This window comes from Mobula hypostoma, chromosome 23 (assembly GCF_963921235.1).
Source record: "Mobula hypostoma chromosome 23, sMobHyp1.1, whole genome shotgun sequence".
NCBI lineage: Eukaryota > Metazoa > Chordata > Chondrichthyes > Myliobatiformes > Myliobatidae > Mobula > Mobula hypostoma.
The window spans coordinates 6291533-6311341 of NC_086119.1; positions in this window are offsets into that span (position 1 = coordinate 6291533).

Here is a 19809-nt window from a genome sequence, read left to right on the forward strand (position 1 = left end):
GGACTCGGGGCCTTCTCCTCCGGAGATTCTGGACCACACAGTAGCAGCAGCAGCGAAGCAGGCATTTCAGAAGTTTCACCAGATGTTCCTCCATGCTCTCACGTCCGTCTCCATCAAATCAGGATTGTACATGGCACCCTACTTGACAAATAACAGACATCACCACTGGAGTGGCTGCTGCGAGCTGTGTCGCGCCGCCATCTTCACGCCCATCTTGGAGTAGGTTAAAAGGTTGGCAGAATATCGTTGGCTGAAGGGCTTCTGTCATGCAGTACTGTTCTATGTTCTAGAACATTCTCTTCTTTAAAATACACTATGGGGTCTTCAGCATCCATTTGAGAGTATAACTCTAGCCTTGGTTTCAGATCCAACTAAAAAACGTTGCAGAAGTTCAGCACTCCCTGCTAAGATTTCACCTCAGACGTTTATGCTCGAGTGATTGGTCTTCAGCTTGAGTTGATGCTCTTCTCAAACAGCCAGAAGTGCAAAAACTGAACCGCAGCTGGTTAATGAACACAGACAAGAGCCAGAATTAAAAGGTGAACATCCGTCTTAGCTGGATTAGAGTTGTGATATCTACGGTTCTTGAATGAGGCAAAAATTGGCTTGTACTTCTGCTCCTGATAGCTATACAATCACCAGTAGACCAACAGAGACAGTGTCAGACTCCAGGTACCTCTTTCTGTGTAACCAAAGTTTGCAGTTTGAAAGTATAAACAGAAGATACTGGGAATACTCAATGGATTTTTGTTTGCATTTTGACTCATTAGAAACATAGAAACATAGAAAATCTACAGCACAATACAGGCCCTTCGGCCCACAAAGTTGTGCCAAACATATCCCTACCTTAGAAATTACCAGGTTTACCCATAGCCCTCTATTTTTCTAAGATCCATGTACCTATCCAAAAGTCTCTTAAAAGACCCTATTGTATCTGCCTCCACCACAGTTGCTGGCAGTCCATTCCACGCACTCACCACTCTGTGTGAAAAAACTTACCCCTGACATCTCCTCTGTACCTACTCCCCAACACCTTAAACCTGTGTCCTCTTGTGACAACCATTTCATCCCTGGGAAAAAGCCTCTGACTATCCACACAATCAATGCCTCTCATCATCTTATACACCTCTATCAGGTCACCTCTCATCCTCCGTTGCACCAAGGAGAAAGGGCCAAATTCACTCAACCTGTTTTTGTAAGACATGCTCCCCAATCCAGGCAACATCCTTGTACATCTCCTCTGCACCCTTTCTATAGTTTCCACATCCTTCCTGTAGTGAGGCGACCGGAACTGAGCACAGTACTCCAAGTGAGGTCTAACCAGGGTCCTATATAGCTGTAACATTACCTCTCAGCTCTTAAACTCAATCCCACAATTGATGAAGGCCAATACACCATATGCCTTCTTAACCACAGAGTCAACCTACGCAGCTGCTTTGAGCATTCTATGGACTTGGTCCCCAAGATCCTTCAGATCCTCCACACTGCCAAGAGCCTTACCATTTATACTACTCCATCTGCCACTTCTCAGCCCAGTTTTGCATCCTATCAATGTTCCACTGTAACCTCTGACAGCACTCCACACCTCCAACCTTTGTGTCATCAGTGAACTTACTAACCCACCCCTCCACTTCCTCATCCAAGTCATTTATAAAAATCATGAAGAGTAAGGGTCCCAGAACAGATCCCTGAGGCACACCACTGGTCACCGACCTCCATGCAGAATATGACCCATTGACAACCTCTTTGCCTTCTGTGGGCAAGCCAGTTCTGGATCCACAAAGCAAGGTCCCTTTGGATCCCATGCCTCCTTACTTTCTCAATAAGCCTGGCATGGGGTACATTATCAAATGTCTTGCTGAAATCCATATACACTGCATCTACTGCTCTTCCTTCAATGTGTTTAGTCACATCCTCAAAAAATTCAATTGGGCTCATAAGGCACGACCTGCCTTTGACCATGCTGACTATTCCTAATCATATTATACCTCTCCAAATGTTCATAAATCCTGCCTCTCAGGATCTTCAACAACTTACCAACCACTGAAGTAAGACTCACTGGTCTATAGTTTCCTGGGCTATCTCTACTCCCTTTCTTGAATAAAGGAATAACATCTGCAACCCTCCAATCCTCTGGAACTCTCCCATCCCCATTGATGATGCAAGGATCATTGCCAGAGGCTCAGCAATCTCCTCCCTCACCTCCCATAGTAGCCTTGGGTACATCTTATGCGGTCCCGGTGACTTATCCAACTTGATGCTTTCCAAAAGCTCCAGCACATCCTCTTTCTTAATATCTACATGTTCAAGCTTTTCAGTCTGCTGCAAGTCATCACGACAATCACCAAGACAGTCTTCTATAGTGAATACTGAAGTATTCATTAAGTACCTCTGCTATTTCCTCCGGTTCCATACACACTTTCCCACTATCACACTTGATAGGTCCTATTCTTTCACATCTTATCCTCTTGCTCTTCACATACTTGTAGAATGCCTTGGGGGTTTTCCTTAATCCTGCCCGCCAAGGCCTTCTCATGGCCCTTTCTGGCTCTCCTAATTTCCTTCTTAAGCTCCTTCCTGTTAGCCTTCTAGATCTCTAACATTACCTAGCTCTCTGAACCTTTTGTAAGCTTATCTTTTCTTCTTGACTTAGATTTATTACAGCCTTTATACACTATGGTTCCTGTACCCTACCATATCCTCCCTGTCTCATTGGAACGTACTTATGCAGAACTCCACACAAATATCCCCTGAACATTTGCCACATTTCTTCTGTACTTTTCCCTGAGAACATCTGTTCCCAATTTAAGCTTTCAATTTCCTGCCTGATAGCCTCATAATTCCCTTTACTCCAATTAAATGCTTTTCTAACTTGACTGTTCCTCTCTCTCTCTAACGCTATTGTAAAGGAGATAGAATTATGATTATTATCTCCAAAATGCTCTCACACTGAGATCTGACACCTGACCGGGTTCATTTCCCAATACCAAATCAAGTACAGTCTTTCCTCTTGTGGGCTTATCTATATACTGTGTCAGGAAACCTTCCTGAACGCACCTAACAAACTGCACCCCATCTAAACCCCTTGCTCTAGGGAGATGCCAATCGATATTTGGGAAATTAAAATCTCCCATCATGACAACTCTGTTATTATTACACCTTTCCAGGATCTGTTTCCCTATCTGCTCCTCAATATCCCTGTTACTATTGGGCAGCCTAAAAAACACCCTGTAAAGTTATTGACCCCTTCCTGTTCCTAACTTCCACCCACAGACAATCCCTCCATGTTTTCCTCCTTATCTGCAGCCACGACACTATCTCTGATCAACAGTACCAAGCCCCCACCTCTTTTGTCTCCCTCCCTGTCCTTTCTGAAACATCTAAAACCCGCCACTCTAAGTAACCATTCCTGTCCCTGAGCCATCCAAGTCTCTGTAATGGCCACCACATCATATCTCCAACTACTGATCCACGCTCTAAGCTCATCTGCTTTGTTCACAATACTCCTTGCATTAAAATAGATACATCTAAAGCCATCAGTCTGAGCATGTCCCTTCTCTATCACCTGCCTATCCTCCCTCTTTCACTGTCTACAAGCTTTCTCTATTTGTGAGCCGACCGCCTTTTCCTCTGTTTCTTCAGTTTGGTTCCCACCTCCCAATAATTCTAGTTTAAACTCCCCAGTAGCCTTAGCAAACCTCCCCGCCAGGAATATTGGTCCCCCTGGAATTCAAGTGCAACCCATCCTTATTGTAGAGGTCACACCTGCCCCAAAAGAGGTCCCAATGATCCAGAAATCTGAATCCCTGCCCCCTGCTTTAATCCCTCAGCCACACATTTCCTCCACTTCATTCTATTCCTATTCTCACCGTCACGTGGCACAGGCAGTAATCCCGAGATGACCACCTTTGTAGTCCTGCTTCTCAACTTCCTTCCTTGTAGCCTGTTTTCAGGACCTCTTCCCTTTTCCTACCTATGTCATTGGTACCAATATGTACCATGACCTCTGGCTGTTCTCCCTCCCACTTCAGAATATCGTGGACTCGATCAGAAACATCCCGGACCCTGGCACCTGGGAGGCAAACTACCATCCGAGTTTCTTTCCTGCATCCACAGAATCGCCTGTCTGACCCCCTAACTATAGAGTCCCCTATCACTACTGCCTTGCTCTACCCTTCTGAGCCACAGGGCCAGACAGTGTGCCAGAGCCACGGCCACTGTTGCTTCCCCCAGGTAGGCTGTCCCCCCCAACAGTACTCAAGCAGGAGTACTTATTGTCAAGGGTACAGCCACAGGGGTACTCTCTAGTACCTGACTCTTCCCCTTCCCTCTCCTGACTGTTACCCACTTGTCTGTCTCCCCAGGCCCCGGTGTGACCACCTGCCTACAACTCCTTTCCATCACCTTCTCGCTCTCCCTAACCAGACGAAGGTCATCGAGCTGCACCTCCAGTTCCCTAACGTGGTCCCTTAGGAGCTACAGCTCGACGCACCGGGTGCAGGTATGGCCGTCCGGGAGGCTGGGAGACTCCAGGACCTCCCACGTCTGACACCAAGCACAGAACACCGGCCTCGCACACATACTCCCTTTCCGCGATTGTTTAAGATTTTTCAGTGACTTGGGTGCTGATCAGGTGGCAACCAATATAAATGAGCCTCATTTCAAAGAGAGACAATGAAACCGTAAGACAAAAAGCAGAATTAGGCCATTCGACCCATTGAATCTGTTCTGCCATTCAATCATGGCTGATTTATTATCCCTCTCAACTCTTTTCTCCTGTCTTCTTTTTGACACCCTTACTAATCAAGAACCTATCAAACTAATTTAAATATGCCCAATGACTTGGCCTCCACAGCTGTCTGAGGCAATGAATTCCACAGATTCACCACCCTCTGGCTAAAGAAATTCTTCATCATCTCTGTTCCAAAGGCATGTCCTTCTATTCTGAGGCTGTGCTCTCTGGTCCTGGACATCCCAACTATAGGAAACGTCCCCTCAATGTTCATTCTATCTAGCTGTTTCTATAATAGTGAGATTTCAATTAGATCCCCCATGTCCCATTCATCTAAACTCCAGCATGTACAGACCCAAAGCCATTAAATGCTCCTCACGTGTTAACCGTTTCATTCCTGGAGTTAATTCTCATGAACCTTTTCTGGACCTTTGTCTGGAGTTGTTAGCTGCAGGACAGAGAATGAGAGAAAATGACGGGGAAAAATAGAGAAAGTTGAGATCCAAGTTATGATCCACATGATTTTTTAATGAAACTGGAATTGTTATGAAATAATAAAGACTTTAGTATAAGTTCATCAAGCTTACACTCTCAGTGTGGAATAGATCTTGAAGACGTTACGGGTTGGAGTTGACTCAATCCAATTGTTTGCAGAATTATTGAACTTCCTATTGCAATAGGAACATAGAATTAAGACGAGTAGACAGTGTGGGAAATCCATATGTTAAAGGGTGTGCTGGGTTTCAGCCAGGGTTCAGGAGGTACTGATCTGCTCTGTAAATTGGTTCAAGTCCTCCGATTGAGGTAAGCACATAATGTGGCTGACGCATCAGAGAGACGTGAAGGGAAAGTTATTAGAGCACTGCCTTTGATCAGACATTAAAACAGGAGTTCAGCAGCCTTCTCCGGTGGATATCAATAATTCCCTTTCTCTGGTGTTCTATGCAAAATTTATCTCTCCTTGATTGTTACTAGAAGTCACATTATCTGAGAATTATTGCTTGTTGGACCTTACCCCTTGTAAATTATCCATTGCACTTCATACATTATGTGTAAGTATATTGCACCATTGGCCATATTTCAGGAGTACTTTGTTGGCTTTGGGACATCCTGGATCGTTAAGGGAGCTGCTTAAATGCTAGTCTTCCTTCTGGATTTCTTTGAGATAATCCACATCGAGATCAAATTCCACTGGATTTTGATGGAAATTTTCAGGAACCTGGTTTCAAATGGCATTTTAACACCTTTCTGAGGAAACTTAGAGCAGCTGCCTCATTCCTGCTCAGTCAGATGGAAGTACTTAAACAGCTAAATTACTGCTTCAATTGTACATCACGGACCCAGTACTCCAGCGAGTGCTGATTAAAGTTTTCATAAACTGTTGAAGTGCAGCCAGAGGTTCCGCTCAAGTCAGATCTACTTCCAAATCCTCAATGGTGGCATAAGCTAGAGGCAGGCTTACAGGACTCATTACAAAGCTGCTGTTATAGAAACAGATCAGTTACTAAAAGGTCTGGGACAGTAACAGGACACACTGCCAATCCTGTGAGGAAACGAACACTTTTTTTGATGGATGTAAAAGAAAGAAAGAAGGCTTGCATTTACATCTGATCCCCCCCCCCACCATTCTTCATTTGCTTCCAGTAGGGGGTTGCCAGTTAGTAATTGAGAGGGGCAGTGAAGCCCATTTTCCTTCACAACACAGGAGTACTGAGCCAATCATAGTATTAGTCCTTCCAACCCTATATCAGACAGGGAGACAGGAACAGGACTCTATATCTCAAAGTTCAAAGGATGCTTTATTACTAAAGTACATATATGTCACCATATACAACCCTGAGATTCATTTTCCTGTGGGCATACTCAGCAAATCTATAGAATAGTAACTATAACAGGATCAGTGAAAGATCAACCACAGTCCAGAAGACAACAGGCTGTGCAAATGCAAGTATAAATAAATTGCAATAAATTATGTGAAAATGAGATAATAAGATAGAGTCCTTAAGTGAGATAATTGATTGTGGGAACAGTTCAATGATGGGGCAAGTGAGTGTAGTTATCCCCTTTTATTCAAAAGCCTGATGGTTGAGGAATAGTAACTACTCTTGAACCTGGTGGTACGAGTCCTGAGGCTCTTGTACCTTCTACCTGATAGCAGCAGAAGACGACAGCATGACCTGGGTGGTGGGGATATCTGATGATAGATGCTACTTTCCTATGACAGCACTTCATGTAGATGTGCTCAATGGTTGGGGTGAGCTTTACTGGGCCGAATCCACTACCTTTTGTAGGATTTTCTGTTTAAGGGCATTGGTGTTTCCATACCAGGGTGTGATGCAGCCAGTCAATATACTCTCCACTACACATCTACAGAAGTTTGTCAAAGTTTTAGATGTCATGCCATATCTCTGCAGACTCCCAAGTAGAAGCGCTACCATGCTTCTTTTGCAATTGTACTTACTGTCACAAGGGAGATGCTGGGAGCGGACCTAAATGCAAGACACAGACACTGAGGTACTAGGAACAGGACTAGGTGTGTCAAGAAAGCAAGGGAAGTGGGGAAGAAAGGACACTGGACATGACACAGCCCGAGACGAGACAAGGATTCAGGGCCTGGGCAAGGACTTGACTAGGATAGCAGAAACAGGACATGGAACTGGGAACTAGGAGCCTGGGCTTGGACCCTGAGCCAGAGACTGGACAAGGATCCGGAACTTGGGTCTTGACTCAGGCTCGGACCCTGGATCTAGGCGAGGACATGATGTGGCTACAGGACTGGACATGGAACTCCTGCATAGGACGAGGCACATGGACAGGACGAAAGCACAAAGCCTTGGTTTGGACAGGACGAGGTTCTTGGACAGGACAAGAGACTCCAGCACAGGATGAGGGAACTCCAGCACTGGGTTGGGCAAGAAAACAAAGCCTTGATTTGGTCGAGGGAGAGACAGGAACGCAGAGCCTTGGTTGAGGGAGAGACAGGAACATAGAACACAGAGCCAGGACCCCTCCTTAGAAACAGGATGTAGGGCCAGGACTCAAACAGAACACAGAGAGATCTCCACTCAAGGTAGCGGCAAACAGCCGGACCTACCCAGTGGAGGCGAGGACACAAAGAGATGGTTCCTAACACAAGGTAGTGGCAAACGGCCAGACCTACCTAGTGAAGGCATGGACAGAGAGACAGTTCAAAACAACGATCTTGTTCCGGCAGTTGAACTTGACAGCAGTGCAGGCGAATCTTCTTCCCTTCGCAGGATGTATAATTAATTATAATTCCACTTGCAAATGCTGTATGCGCTCTTTAAATAGCAATGCCGCAAATTGTTTTCCTTCTCAAATTTTTGTCACGTGTTTTCCAAATAATTGCATTGCCTCAAATTACATTAATTTCATTTGAATCATTTGTAAAACTAAAAGATACTTGCTTGAGAATATTCATTATCACATGCTTAACATTTAAAATTGTTGTTTTCCAAGTCTATTTGCTATTTTCAAGTTTTCCTTTTCTTGAATCAAAGCCTGTAGTTGTTTATTGAGATCTTGAAATCCTTCCTCAGTTGTTTCCATATTTTCATTTTATAATCCGAATATAGATAATTCACTTTGCAACAACCTTTTTCCTTTTGTAACTTTGGAATAAGTTCCTCCATTTTGTTTTCCATGTCACTGAATTTTTGACAACAAGCATCTTTTTCAGAAACCGTCTCCTTTAAATGCAGTACCGTTTTGTCCAATCTCTTTCCAACTCACGGTTGTTCTTATTGAGTACTTCTACTTGGAGTTCTGTACATTTACCCTGGGTTTCAACCATGTTTCTTGTAACAAAATCTGAGGTTTTTCCCTTAAATTCTGGTACACATTTTGTAAATTCTTGACCATTTGCGATAAGACTCCTTACATTCCCTTGAGATATATATATATATATATATATATATATATATATATATATCTATATATATATATATATATATATATAGCCATTAATTTCCCACCTCTCCTGCCTGTGAACTGTTTGATCCTCCATTCAGCATATCATTGACTGCTTCCCACCCAAGCCCTGTAATACCAAGATACTTTTCTGCAGACTTGACTCTAATTTTAATTTTTTCAGTTCTTTTGTCTGTTTGCAGTGAACAGTTAATTGCATCTACCATAAACAGTACAAAATCCTTCTTATTCATAATTAGTGTGTCCTTATTTATCATATTACAACTCTCACAGTTCACCGTTTATTATTCCCTGTATTTGTTTGCTTGATAGCCTTTTTTCCAGCAAATGCTTTCACTGCCTCTACATAACTGATCTCTTGAGTTACTTTTACATATTGTATCTCAGCTTCTTTCTTGCTAATAATGCACCCTTGATAAGTTGCAGTGTTCCTCACCCCAACTGCAGCATTTCAGCCTAGCTCCTACCTCACATTTCCCATATTCATGTTCTCCAGTGCATCTTCCACATCTTTGTTTCCTTCTGCAGACAGCCGCCATATGCCTGAATTTCTGACATTTAAAGCATCTTAAAGGTAGTGGTATATATATTCTGACCTCATAACACATATACCCTAAATAAACTTTAGTCAGCAATCTCTCTTCATCAAAGTTGATCATAACCAATAAACTATCATACTTTTTCCCATTTCTTGTAACTTTCAAACATTTGGCCTCAATAATTTTTGCTCCTTTTATATTCTGTTTAACCTCATCCATAGTAACTTTTGTTGGTATCCCCAAAATAACTCCTCTAGTCCACTTTCTATTGTTGGGTATTGAGCATTGTACTTTTTTGCCATCTATTTTACTTAAGCTTATCACTTTGCCTTGTTGAGCACCTATCCCAACAAATCACTAATAGCAATCCATTTCATAAAATCTTTGCTGTTTTGATTTCACCTATAAATTTGTTGACTATCTTCATCAAATGAATCAGGTTCCATTCACCAAAAGACACTCCATCTTCACTCAGTGTTATAATTGCTTTAATCTCATCTTCTTTCCATTGTTTTACTATCCTATTTTGTTTGTCCCCTGACTCCTTAGAGTTTGACATCTCATACCTGTTTCCTTTCTTCATTCTCTTCACTCCATTCCTCCATCTCAAACTCACTTTCGCTATCCATCAACCTGTTCATCCTGCAGGACATTTTCTTCATCAACTCAGCAATTGCAGCCTCCGTGCTCTTTTCCAACTCCACAGTTCCATCAGCAGCACTAACCATCCTGTTGCTCAGTCCCCAGCGGGGACCTGCAAAGCAGCTTGGAAATCATAGTCTCTATCACACTTCAATTCAACTCAGCCTAAGCAACCAAAACTGTCTGTATCTTGTTTTACGACGGTTGGCATCCAGCTTAATGGTGCATTACCGCCACCCTCTGCTCCAGAATGTGCACTAGACATACATTCTAAATCCCTTCACCCAATCTCTCACACACACACACACACACACACACACACACACCCCTACACTTCACCCTCCCATCTTTGACCATCCTAGTATCCTATTCCTGTTTATTCATCATATTCTATAAAAAACCCCTGTACTCCTTAAAAACGCTAAAAATACCCGGACTTGTGCTCTCTCACCCATGCCCAGCAACCCTTTTAATGTGTATTCCTGCATCCCCAACTCCCTTAGTTTAATTCCCATCATCTCTCTCTGTATCCCATACTTCCTGCAACTCAGAACTACATGTTCTACTGACTCCTCTTCCTGACATTCCTCACACAATCCTGTCTGGTGTTTCTCTATCATTTTCAATGTTTTGTTTAATGCACAGTGCCCCAGCCTTAACCTAGTCCACACAATTTCCTCTCTTCTGTTTCCATTACTTACCCTAGTAACTGCAACACTCTTTTGTATTTGATATAGATGCCTCCCTTTCCCCTCCCTGTCCCATCTTTCTTGCCACATTCGGTTGACTTTTTCCCAGATTACACACTTAACCTCTGCTTTACTGATACTAATGTGCATTTCCACATTTTCTTTCTTTAACGTCTTCTTTGCCAACTCATCCACCCTCTCATTCCCCTTCACCCCTACATGTGCTGGAACCCATAGAAATTTTACCTGACCTCCCTGATTTGCAATTCTTGTAACTAACTGAAGGACTTCATAAAGTACATCTTGCCGACTGTTTGTGTGAAAAGACCTTAAACTTGCTAGAACTGAGGATGAATCTGAACATATCAATGCTTTGGATGGTCTGGCTTTCTGCACCCATTGCAACGCAACCAACACTGCCAGCATCTCCACTGTAAACACCCCTAACTTATTAGATGTTCTTCTGCTGATTCCAATTTCTTTTGCTGGTATTACCACCCCAAACCCTGTCACTCCTGTTTCAGGTTCCTTCGCACCATCTGTATAAATGTGAGTATAATCACTATACTTTTCCATCACATGACAGTTAAATGCATTTACCAAATCTATTTTATATCTTTCTTTCCTTTTTACCTCTAACAAATGCCAGTCTATGTCAGGCCATACAAGCTTCCATGGAGCTACAACCGGATAAACTACTGAAGGACTTATCCTCAGATCAAACACTCCACATTCTTTCACGATATCATTCACTACCCGACTAAAGGTATCCCTCTGAACCTCCCATTTTCCCAGCACTCCTGCAACACTCCTTTAGTAGGGTGAGAATCATTGTGCCCCTGCAAGTTAGCCCAGTAGTTTGCCATCAGTTGCATCCTTCTTAGTTCCAAAGGCATTATTCCCATTTCTACCTGTAGGGCTGACACTGGTGACGTTTTAAAAGCTCCACTGCACACTCTCAAGGCCTGAGCCTGAATCACATCCAGTTTCCTTATAAGAGACCTAGCTCTGATCCATATACTATATTTCCATAATCCAATACAGATCTTACTAGAGCCACATACATTCTCTTCAAAGCTGAACAACTTGCTCCCCATTCCCTACCAGTCAAACATCTCATCACATTTATTACTTTTTTACATTTCTCCTTAACTTTCCTGATATGGTCTGCCCATGTTAATCGTGAATCAAATATAACTCCCAGAAATTTAAATGATGCAACCCTTTCTAATTCAACCCCATACATCCTTAACTTCTTCCCTACCTCAACCCTTTTCCTGGTAAAAAATACAATTTGAGTTTTATCTACTGAAAATCTACATCCCCAATCATAACCCCACTCCACCACTTCATCAATTGCTTCTTGTAGTTTCCTGATTATATAGTCCATGTTCCTGCCTCTTTTCCACAAGGCCCCATCATCCGCAAACAGTGACCTACCTATATCCACTGGTACCTTTGTGAAGACATCATTGATCATAATCATGAAAAGTAACTGGCTAATCACACTACCTTGAGGTGTGCCATTTTCCACTATGTACTGTTTTGATAATTCTGATCCAATCCGAACTTGAATTTTTCTACCAAACAAAAAATCTTTAATCCAATTAAAAACTCTCCCACCAACCCCCATCTTGTGCAGTTTAATTAATAATCCTTCCTTCCACATCATATCATAGGCTTTTTCAATGTCAAAGAACACTGCCACTACTGACTCTCTATTTGCCTGGGCCTTCCTTATTTCAGTCTCTAACATAATCACTGAGTCCATGGAATTCCTTCCCTTTCTAAAACCACTCTGATAACTTGCCAACATTCCCCTTTTCTCAAGCTCATATGATAACCTTTCTGTTATCATCCTTTCCATTATCTTACATATACTTGATGTTAATGCAATTGGTCTGTAGCTAGTGGGTTTTGACAGATCCTTGCCAGGCTTCCTTATTAGAATTACTACTGCTTCTTTCCATGCACTTGGTAATCTTCCCTCCTCCCACACTCTGTTATAAAAATGCAGCAACTTCAAGAGTGCTCCTTCTCCTAGATTTTTTAGCATCACAGAGCATATCAGATCTTTCCCTGGGGAGGTTGGTCTCGATCTCTTTATTGCTCTCACCATTTCTGCTAATGTAAATGGATCATCAATTATATCATCTGTTCCTTCCCTTCTGCTTAACACACCTGGGTGTTGGCTCATTATTCTTTCCCTTCTTCTTCTCCCTTCTTCAGACAAATTTTCTGAACTGTGTATCAGTACAAATGACTTGGCCATGACCTCAGCCTTATCCCTACTGGAGACTGCAGTTTCCTCCTCAGATATCATTACTGGATATTCCCATTCCCTTCTATCTCCTCCCATCCTCTTAATCAAGCAACCAAAACTGAACTAAGGAGCTATTTATGTAGCCAGCTCAAAATGTAAATCAGCTGCCTCAATTAGAGTACCCAACAGGAAAAGGGAAAACCAGAAAACCTGGAATAAGGAGTGTTGGACTGGACCGTGAACCAGAATCTGGACCTCACTGACCGGACCATGACACTTACATGCTGGGTCTCCTGGACAATTCCACTGAAATACTAAAGCTGCTAACTCTCTCCATCTCTGATCCTCCAATGAGGACTGCCTCATGGACCTCTGGCTTCCCTCTCCTGAAGTCTATAATCAGTTCCTTGGTCTTGCTGACATTGGATGAGGGGTTGTTTATATGACACGTCTCAACCAAATTTTCAATCTCCCCTGTGTGCTGATTCATCACCACCTTTGATTCGGCCCACAACAGTGGCTTGTCAGCAAACTTGAATATGGTATTGGAGCTGTGCTTTGCCACACAGTCATAGAGCAGGGAGCTAGGCACACAGCCCTGTGGTGCAGCTGTGTTGGTGAAGATCGTGGAGGAGATAGATAGATAGATAGATAGATAGACAGACAGACATACTTTATTGATCCCAAGGGAAATTGGGTTTTGTTACAGCTGCACCAACTGAGAGCAGAGCATAAATATAGCAACACAAAAACCACAAACAATCAAACAACAATATGCAAACTATGCCAGTTGGAAATAAGTCCAGGACCAGCCTATTGGCTCAGGGCATCTGACCTTCCACGCAAGGATCTGCAAAGTTCGATGTCCACAGGCAGGAACGCCCAGTGTTGTATCTCGGTGGAATATGGCCGGAGTCCAACAGCAAAACGTTCAATATCCGGGCTACAAACATGTTCCTCGGTTGTAATATGACCAGGGTTGCACCATCCGTTGTTAACCAGAACAGCAAGCCCCCCCTCCTTTACGCTTACCGCTGTCAGTGCACTTCTGGTTAGCTTGAATAGTCTGGAAAAACCTCCATGGAAAAGTTTTGGTCGGGTATGTCCTCATGCAGCCACGTTTCAGTAAAACACATAACACTGCTCTTCCGAAATGTTCTCTGACTCCCGGCTAGCGCCGTCAACTCGTCCATTTTATTACCCACCGAACTCCTCTTCTCCAAAAGTCTCTGTGTCTCGACCCGGTCCTCTTTCCTCGCCTTTGTGATCCCCCTCTGCATCCCCTGTGTGTTTTCCTCCAGATTTCAGCAGGGGTGTCTGCCGCTCTGTTGGCTAAACCAGCTAAACCGGATGTTGATCTCATCCCTCACTGGATGTTAAAGAAACAAGGAAGGACCATGCAGAAATCCTACTATCATTTTCCAATCCATTTTTATTAAAGGAGTGGTGTTAATGGATTAGAGGACAGCCAACTCTGTACCTCCTTTACAAAATGGAATGGAATTACAGGAAGGTAATTATTTGGTTTGCACAATTACAACTCATGTTCTCAGTAATTTTTAAAATTATTTGCACAATTTGTCTTCTTTTGCACATTAGTTGCTTGTCAGTCTTTGTTTACGCATAGTTTTTCATAGATTCTATAGTATTTCTTTATTTTCCTATATATGCCCCAAGAAAATTAATCTCAAGGTAGCACATGGAACATACATGTACTTTGAGAATAAATCTGACTTTATGAATGGACCAGGCAATCAGGACCTAAGGCCTGATGTCTGTGATTCCAGGCCAGAGACTGGGTGGTGGAGGACTGATTTCTGCCAGTCCTGAGGTTGGAGGCCTGATGTCTGAGACTCCAGGCCAGAAAGTGGAGGTCCAGGGATGGCCTATCCTGGGCTTGGAGGCCTGTCTGTGTGTGTAGGTGGGAAAGGGATTGGACAGGCTAGTTGCAGGAAGATAGTTCCCGATGTTGGGGAAGTCCAGAACGAGGGGTCACAGTTTGAGGATAAAGGGGAAGGCTTTTAGGACTGAGATGAGGAAAAACTTCTTCACACAGAGAGTGGTGAATCTGTGGAATTCCCTGCCACAGGAAACAGTTGAGGCCAGATCATTGGCTATATTTAAGAGGGAGTTAGATATAGCCCTTGTAGCTAAAGGGATCAGGGGGTATGGAGGGAAGGCAGGTACAGGGTTCTGAGTTGGATGATCAGCCATGATCATACTGAATGGCGGTGCAGGCTTGAAGGGCCGAATGGCCTACTCCTGCACCTATTTTCTATGTTTCTATGAAAGGGGCTTGCTTTTGCTGTTGTTGTCTGGTTTTGTTCTGTTGTGCTGTTGCTCGTGTTATTCTCTGTTGTGTGTTGTGATGTTGTGTTGAACATTGTTGGTGTGTGTACGTGTGTGGGGTGACACGTATGGGCCCAGGCCAGCACACCTCGGGTGTGTTAGTTATTTATGCAACAACACAGTACGTCTGATAAATAACCCTGAATCTGAAAATGTTGGGATGGAATTAGGATGCGTAAAAACAGTTCTGAAGAAAGGTCATTGACCTAATCTACAGGGTCTGCATGACTGCAAACTGACCTACTGGATATCTACCATTTTATATTGTCGTGTTATATTTGCAGTGTTGAGAGCAGGGGTTCCCAAGCTGGGGTCCATGGCATAAAAAAGGTTGGGAACCCCTGCTCTAGAGCTTTTAATAAAATTGTTTTTCAATAACGCTGGGTAGCATCATGGTGCCCAACAGCTTCATGGATTAAACAATAGAACCATTGGGGACAATAAAGCATTAGGAATTAACAGGTAGAATGGAGGGGTGAAAAACTGAAATAATCAACCCTCCAACCCTCCCCCCCCATCTGGTAACCGATGCGATGCTCTGAACTCTGAAGCATCATCTTTGATGAAAGATCATCGGCCCAAGACATTCCTCCATAGATGCTGTCTGACCTGCTGAAAGTCTTCAGGATCTTCTGATTTTATCATTGGTAGTTACTTTGTGTGCAGGACCTAAACTGGACCCTGGCAGCACGATAGCCCAGCATTTAGCATAACGCTTTACAACACTGGCAGTAAGATTATGATTCAACTCCCGCTAGTGTCTGTAGGGAGTTTGCACATTCTCTGCATGACTGCATGGGTTTCCTCTGGGTGCTTCAGTGTCCTCCCATGTTCCAAAGATGTATGGGTTATGGGCATGGACATTGTGGGCATGCCATGTTGGCGCTGGAAATATGGTGACCGCGCTCCCCCACGCCCCCCAGCACATCCTCGACGCAAAGCATTTCACTGTATGTTTCAATGTACATGTGTTAAATAAGGCTAATCTTTAATTTTTTTAAATCTTTAAAACACCAAACTGGTGGCAAAATAGAAGGTTGAGTGGAAAAGATTAAGGGTGACTTGTTCGACGTATTCAGAATGCTGACAGGCTTTAAAAGAGTGGATGGGGAAATGTGTTCCAATAGCAGATGAAACAGGCCGAAGGTTGTTGGCAAAAGTACAATAAAGTTATCTACAGCACACTTTATAAGTTATACAACACTCATTGATGTAAATACACGCTGGTATATATGTATTTATGCACATTTTGTTTCATGTCCATACTTTAACCTTTATTTTTATATAATTCTTTGTATTTTATAATCGTTGAACATTGCCGTTTATTGTATGTGGCGCTCTGACCAACACTCTACAGCAAATTCTTAACACATGCATACCTACAACGTGGCGAATTAAATTGATTCTTGATCCTTGAGACAACACACACAAAATGCTGGAGGAACTCAGCAGGCCAGGCAGCATCTATGGGAAAGAGTACAGTCAACGTTTTAGGCCTTATCTTTTTTTCTCCAGTCCTGCTAAAAGGTCTCGGCCCGAAACGTTGACCGTACTCTTTTCCTTAGATGCTGCCTGGCCTGCTGAGTTCCTCCAGCATTTTGTGTGTGTTGTTCTGGATTTCCAGCATCTACAGGTTTTCTCTTGTTTGTGCTTGATCCTTGAGATGTAGTTACTGTTGTAATGCAGGAAACATGCCAGCTGATTTCAGCACAGCAAGATACCACACTCAGCAATGTGATATTGATTAGATAATTTGCTTTATTTTGTTGAAACTTGCCAGAGTTCTGTGGAAACTAACGTGCCTCCCTTCAAAGTAATTCCGAGGAATCTTTTACATGTTTCTGAGAGGAGAGAAAGAGGCTCAATTTAATGGGAAGGACAGTGCAACATTTTGTCAAAGTAAATATACTGTAAGTCATGGCATACTACCCTGAGATTCATTTTTCTTGCAGGTATTTACAGGAAAACAAAGAAATGCAATAGAATTTATGAAAAATTATGCATAAATAAAGACTGACTAACAACCAATGTACAAAAGAAGACAAGTTGTGGAAATAAAAAAAATAATACTGAGAACATGAGTTTTAGAGACCTTGAGGGTCTGTAGGTTGTGGAATCAATTCATTGTTAAGGCAAGTGAAGTTATCCATGCTGGTTCATGAGCCTGATGGTTGTAGGGCAATAACTGTTCCTGAACCTGGTGGTGGGGCCCTAAGGCTCTTGCACCTCCTGCACGGCCTGGATGGTGGGGGTCATTGATGATGGACGCTGCTTTCTCCTGGCAGCGCTCCTTATGAACGTACTCAGTGGTAGGGAGGGCCTTAGAAAGTGTCACCTTCTTTGTGCTCAAGTCTCAGGAGTGGAAATGAATACAGAACCCTTTGACCCAAAATGCAAGGAAACTGCTGGGCCTGGTTGCCGAGGTGGGTGGGTGGTCCTTTGATCGGTGGGCAAATAGGGAGGTTTTTTTTGTAACAATCTTTCTGAAAGATTAATAGAAGTAGATTTCAAAAGGGAGCTGGATGAATCGTTCTGCAGGGAAAGGGACCAGCACAAGAACAAGGGGCAAAATAGCCCCCTTCAGTCTGAATCAGAATCACGTTTATTATCCCTGACACTTGTCATGCAGTTTATTGTTTAGCAACGGTAGTGTAGTGCAATACGTAAAAATACTATGTTACAATAAGAAATGTATAAAAATAAATAAGTAGTGCGAAAAGACAGCAAAAGTGAGGTAGTGTTCATAGGGTCATGGTCCATTCATAAATTTGATGGTAGAGGGGAAGAAACTGTTCTGAAACATTTGCTTCAGGCTCTTGTACCTTCTCTGATGGTGGAGGTTCTACTTGATGGATGCCACCTACCTGAGGCACCTCCTTTTGAAGGTGTTTCTGATGGCTGGAGCCAACTGCTTTATATGATTGTGTAAATGTAAACTTGACGTCAAATTTATGCCCTGCGTCTCAGAATGAAAATATATTGGTTAAATACCTGGAGTTAGTTAATTTAAATTTCTTTTTCCTGACATGTCTTAGATATGTGATTTATTGTGGTACTTGCTCCTTCCATTTAGTATTGAACCCTCCAACACTTTACTTCCCCGTCCAGGATGAGCCAAATGTTGGTATGAAGGTATCGCAAAGACAGGACCAGGGTTGGAAGCGTACTGGAATGGGAGGTGTGAGTTAGCTTGCAGCAATTGGGAAGGTTGCGAAGTGGACTGAAATGGATTTCTAACTAGTGAGCTGGCTGTAAAAACCACGAAAAAGAGCAAAGTTGTTATTTTTTTATTCCCAAGTGAGCAAAACTGGAAACTGCCTATTTAAAAGAAAAGATTAGAATCAACGCATTTCATTAGGGAATATAATTAGTTTAGTGCAAGTTGGCAACAAATGGAACTGCTCCGGGATATATTGGCAGCTAAATTCATTCCTGATATTTCGTTAAATAGATGACTTTATTATTTTTCCTCTGTTCAGACTTTCTAAAGGGTTTAACTCTTTGACTAAGTTCCTAGTAAAAGGGTGTGTCTTGCAGTTCATTGCCTGTGGCTGGTGATCTATATCCTTTCCTGTGTTGGAAATGGGAATGGCAGTGAGAGTGAGCCCAGCTTTCTCGTTGTCTCTGGTATTGTTAGCCACATGATGATGATTTTACAACAGATGTGTTGTTAAAGCATCGGTCGTAAAATCATCTATTTTACAAAATTTCAAGAATGAATCTAGGTGCCAATATATGCTGGAGCATTTTCACTTGTTGCCAGCCCAAGTCTTTAGGCAGGGTTTGAACACACAGCTCAGAGAGTAGAGTACTCCTTGTGGGTCAATGATCAGCATCTGAAACAGATTGTGCCGCTCTGCCAGCTCCAGCCTTTGTGATTTTCAAGTCACTTCCAGGCACCAACACTTGTGTCCACTTCAGTTATATGATGGGAAACAAGTAATTGATCTTGCTGAATACAGGTACTTATAAAGTGTTTGTGGAATCACCTAAGGTATCAGATTTGATGGCCAAGTAGCCTCCTTCTGATTAATAACAATTCTATGATCTTGGAATATAACAAAGTGGCCACTGAGGGTATGTTTGTGATTTTTTGCTGCTGCGGCCCTTCCAATTCAAGGATTGACATGTTGTGCATTCAGAGATGCTCTTCTGCACACCACTGTTGTAATGTATGGTTATTTGAGTTACTGTCACCCCCCTGTCCGCTCGAACCAGTGTGACCATTCTCTTCCGATCTCTCTCATTTTATAAGGCGTTTTTGCCCATGGAATTGCCACTCACAAGATGTTTCTGTACCATTCTCTGCAAACTCTAGAGACTGCTGTGCATGAAAATCCCAGGAGATCCAACGTTTCTGAGCTACTCAATCCACCCTGTCTGGCATCAACGATCATTCCATGATCAAAGTCACTTAGATTACATTTCTTCCCCATTCAGATGTTTAGTTTGACCAACAAATGATCCTCTTGGCCATGTTTGCATGCTTTTATGTATTGAGTTGCTGCCTCGTGGTTGGCTGATTAGATATTTATATTAACAAGCATGTGTATAGGTTTACCTAATAAAGTGGCCATTGTGTGTCTAGTCCTGTGGGTGAAAACACCTTATAAATGAACCACTGTGGCAGCAGAGTAGTGTAGT